A 5,439-nucleotide genomic window follows, 5' to 3' on the forward strand; every position below is an offset into this window, starting at 1 on the left:
AGAGGGACTCCTCAGGGTGCCGTCAGCCAAACAGTGTCGACTGGCGGCCCCAGGGGAGGGCCTTCTCTGTGGGGCTCCACCCTGTGGAACGAACTTCCCCTCGGACTTGACAATTACCTGACCTTAGGACCTTTCGCATGAACTTAAAACTTATTTATTCCGTATGGCTGGACTAGCCTGATTCTTATTTTTATTGGATGGGTTTTAAAATTCTGTGATTTTATGGGAAATACGTTTTAATATTTTGGGCATTTAAATTAGTTTTTTAAGGGATGTTTTTAATTATTGTATGTATGTATATTTTATCTGCCTGTTCACCGCCCTGAGTCCTTCGGGAGAAGGGCGGTATACAAATTAAAATATTATTATTATTATTATTATTATACCGCTCATGCAAATATGTTAACCACACTGCTAACATGGGCTACCTCTTGCCCATATCCTCTCATCTTCCTGGGTGACCTAAATCTACCTTTTATTAACTGGATAACAAATGAATGTACAACTGAACCGATCCATACTACACTATACAACGCTGTTACAAACCTAGATCTTGAACAACTAGTAACTAACAATACAAGACTCAACAACTGCCTTGATATCTATCATCTTTTGCAATAACACAAACTCAATTTATGGACTACAAATAAAAGAACCCTTTTCCAACAGTGACCACTGCATGATAGACTTTTGTCTCAATATATGCCCTCACGTAAATCGTCATAATAATGGTACTCCTAACTACAATTTCAAAAAAGCCAACTATGACCTTATAAACAACGACCTCTCATCTCTTGACTGGCAAAATCTGTTCTCAACCTGTATCACTGCCAAAGACCACTATAGAGTTTTCCTACTTGAAATCAATAGAATCATCAAACTATAAGTACCACAGATCACCACCAAAATAAAAAAAAAACAAATTACCCATATCAATAAAAAAGCTTCAATCCAAAAAAAAATCCCTCTGGAGAGGAAACAAAAAGGGCTATGTAGCAAACTTCAAAAACCACTACAGAAATATTTGCAACCAAATAAAAACTGAATGCACCATTTACCACACCAAGCAAGAAGAAGACCTTCTGCACACAAATTCCAATCGTGTTTTTTATAATTTTGAGAACAATAAACTTAAAGAATCAAGATCCATCCCACCACTAAAAGAATCTAACGTCAAAGAATGTAATGATGAAACAGTTAAAGCAAACCTCTTTAACACATTCTTTGGCTTAGTCTTTGTTAACAGTGATGGCTCATATCCGACATTCACCAATCGTACCGACAATGAGTACATCGACTTAACACATATAGACTTCACAGAAGATAATGTTGAAAAAGCTCTTCGCAAACTGAAACCATCTTTATCTATTGGGCCTGATGGACTATGTGCATACTTCTTAATATAGCAGAACCCCTAAGCATAATCTTTGATAAAGCTTTCACAACTAGTTCCCTTCCCAAACTTTGGTCTCTAGCCACAGTCATCCCTATCTTCAAAAAAGGAGATCCAAACCTAGTTGAAAATTACAGACCAATCTCTCTATGCTGCGTCACCTCCAAAGTAATGGAATCTATTACCCTCCACCTAGAAACAAACAACCTACTCTCTAATAAACAATACAGTTTCAGAAAAAAATTATCATGTAACTTACAACTTCTCCACTGCAAAAACATATGGACTACTAATCTTGATCAAGGCAAAGCAATAGATGCAATCTACATAGACTTCTGCAAAGCTTTTGACTCAGTAGTACATGATAAACTTCTCCTAAAACTAAAATCCTATGGCATTTCAGGATCTCTTCACAATTGGATAACTGCTTTCCTATCAAATAGATAACAAGTGGTCAAAATTGGCAATGCTCTATCAAATCCTGTTCCTGTCAAAAGTGATGTTCCCCAAGGCAGCATTCTTGGACCAACGCTCTTCATACTATACATAAATGATCTCTGTGACCTTATCTCGTGTTCTCTTTGCTGATGATGTCAAACTATTTAACACCACCAACAATACTACTACCCTTCAAAAAGATCTTGACTTTATATCCGATTGGTCTAAAACTTGGCAACTCCAAATCTCAACCAGCAAATGCTCAGTCTTACATATTGGAAAAAAAGCCCCAAACACTAAGTACAAGCTTGATGGACATTACCTTACAGATGACCCCCACCCTGTTAAAGACCTTGGAGTTTTCATATCAAATGATCTAAGTGCCAAAGCCCACTGCAACTACAAAGTAAAAAAGGCTCTAAGAGTTGTAAACTTAATTTTGCGTAGCTTCTTTTCCAAAAACTCTACACTACTAACCAGAGCATACAAAACATTTGCTAGACCTATTCTTGAATACAGCTCACCTGTCTGGAACCCATATCACATCTCTGACATTAATACAACTGAACGCATCCAAAAATATTTTACAAGAAGAGTTCTCCACTCCTCTGAAAACAACAAAATACCTTATACCACCAGACTTGAAATCCTGGGATTAGAAAACTTAGAACTCCGCCGACTCTGACAAGACCTGTGTTTAACACACAGAATCATCTATTGCAATGTCCTTCCTGTTAAAGACTACTTCAGCTTCAATCACAATAATACAAGAGCAAACAATAGATTTAAACTTAATGTTAACCGCTTCAATCTTGATTGCAGGAAATATGACTTTTGTAACAGAGTTGTTAACGCTTGGAACACACTACCTGACTCTGTGGTCTTTTCTCAAAATCCCAAAAACTTCAACCAAAAACAGTCTACTATTGACCTTACCCCATTCCTAAGAGGACTCCATCCAGTTTTGGTCACCATGTTATCAAAAAGATGTTGATACTCTAGAATGAGTACCGAAAAGAGGAACAAAGGTGATTAAGGGACTGGAGGTTAAAATGTAAAATGAACAGTTGCAGAAACTGGGTATATCTAGTCTAATGAAGAGAAGGATTAGGGGTGACTTAAGAGTAGTCTTCCAATATTTGAGGGGCTGCCATGGAGAAGAGTGGATTATTTATTATTTATTTATTTATTTATTTATTCGCATTTTTATACCGTCCTATCTCCCAAGGGACTCAGGGCGGTTTACAGCCTGATAAAAAACATACATATAAATACAGAATAAAACATCAATTAAAAAACTTATTAAATAAGGCCGAATATTTAAAAATAGCAATAAAAGTAATAAAACCCCATTAAAACCAAATTCAAAATTTAAAATTCTAGTCCAGTCCTGCGCAAATAAATAGATGTGTCTTAAGCTCGTGGCGAAAGGTTCGAAGGTCAGGAAGTTGGCGAAGTCCTGGGGGAAGTTCGTTCCGGAGGGTGGGAGCCCCCACAGAAAAGGCCCTTCCCCTGGGTGTCGCCAGTCGGCACTGCCTGGCCGACGGCACCCTGAGGAGTCCTTCCCTGTGAGAGCGCACGGGATTGACTTATTCAACGAGAAATAATGGGTGAAAACTTGTTAAAGAGAGATCCAACCTAGGAGAAATTTCCTGTTAGAAGAATTTATCAGATTACTCCAGAAGCTGTGGAGGAAAACTATTTGTCCAGAACTGCATAGAATCTCCTACTTGAGTAGGGTGTTGGACTAGAAGATCTCTATTATTGTTAGGATGAAAGATCTGAGCAGGGTGGGTTTGGTCTGAGCAAGACCAAAAATGCAATGAACATTGGTATTGATTTACTGAATGAAGCAGGGAAGTGAGGTAGCTGAAGAAACTAAGGATTGGTTTATAGGTGTAAGATTGTCTTACTTTACAGATGATGGTTAGCTCTTTGGGATAAAGTCGTCTGAAATTCAGCTCCTTGTAATTGAGGAACTTCTCAATGTGGTGACCTCAGGGGCGACATCTACTTATCTTTCCTACCAATTCGGAAGTATGCGCTCCACACGCATGCGCTTGCTTTGCTTGCACATGTCACAAGCACACTTAGACCCTCTGCACATGCACAAAGCCTGCTGCGCATATGCAGAAGGTCAAAAACAGGTTACTTCCTGGTTAAAACCAAGAAGTAACAATGTCCGGGCATGTGGGCGGAGCCTTGCGCTGCCACTGCTACCGGTTCTCTGATCCACGCGCCACCGTCGCTACTGGTTCGGCCCAATCAGTCTGAACCAGTAGCATTTCACCCCTGGGTGACCTGCTTAATGAACATAATGATTTACAATTATAATTCTGCATTCAATTATGGTCATAAATTGAGGACTATATGTGTTGTCTTTGTTTCTTTCTCTTTCTCTTTTCCCCACATCTTCTGAATTTTTCTTTTCTTTTTCCTTCTAGTTTAATTTGTATTGGTTTTTACTACAGTATATATTTACTAAAATCATCAACAAATAATTGTTATTTTAAAAGAACATCAGAAATGACTATGTTCAACAAAAGTTGTAGACAGGCTGTCCCCTCTGGCCAGGTTATTAATAGAAACCCACATGTATGGGGTTTAATTGAAAGATAATCTTTTAGGGGTCTTGGCTACTTTGTATTGTCATTTTAATAATGTTCTGTTTTTTAATGTTTGTTTGTTTTTTTGTAGCCACCAAGAGTCTCAAGGGTGAGATGGGCAACTATATAAAATCTATAATTAAGGACATTACCTGAATACTTTTTTTTGGCTTGCAAACTAAAATCCACCTTTATCAATTTCCAACCAATGTATGTATATGTGTATTTAGACTATAAATCTCAATATATGTAAATATGTAGTATTTTTTATCTTACCACCTCATTAGTAAACAAGTAATTTTGTGGTATCATCTTTTTTGCTGCAGCTGTTCCCCTTGCTTCCCAGAATGCTCTTTGACCAAAAATAATGTAGGCGTTTTTGAGACCCTAACAGATTTTGAACATTTATTTCATCATTGATCAAGTATGAATCAATATCACACAAACCAAGAACATATATAGGCATTATTTTCTTCTACTGTTTCTCATAATAGGGCATACAGGTAGGTGGTTTATTATCATTTTAATCATTAGAATATTTTATAAAATCATACCATACAAAACAATCTTATTTTCTTCCACTGATTTCAATATATATGGTAATTTTTGTTAAGTGACAAAAAGACCATAATTTGCTTTATCATACCATTTTTTTCTTAAGTGCTCCTGCTAGACCCACCAGTATTTTTATTACAAATTCCAGTTGTTATTAATAAAATATTGTGTTTTTCACATATTTGTATTCTTATCAGAAAATAATGACAAAAGTCTCAGATGTTTTCTATATTTTTATTAGTAATTAATGCATTGTCCAGAAACGTCATTTCCCCAAATAAACACCCCTGTGTACTTGTTTTAATTAGTGTGAAATTTTAACAGTGAGGTGGTAATAACAAATCAAGAAAATTTTCCAAAACTTCCAAAAAATTTTGTTTCTGAAAAGCTATAAAAGAGAAGGAATGGATTTTCCCATATACAATTCCATTTATCTTGAGATATTGC

The sequence above is a fragment of the Ahaetulla prasina genome, chromosome 4 (assembly GCF_028640845.1).
Source record: "Ahaetulla prasina isolate Xishuangbanna chromosome 4, ASM2864084v1, whole genome shotgun sequence".
NCBI classification, from domain to species: Eukaryota; Metazoa; Chordata; class Lepidosauria; order Squamata; family Colubridae; genus Ahaetulla; species Ahaetulla prasina.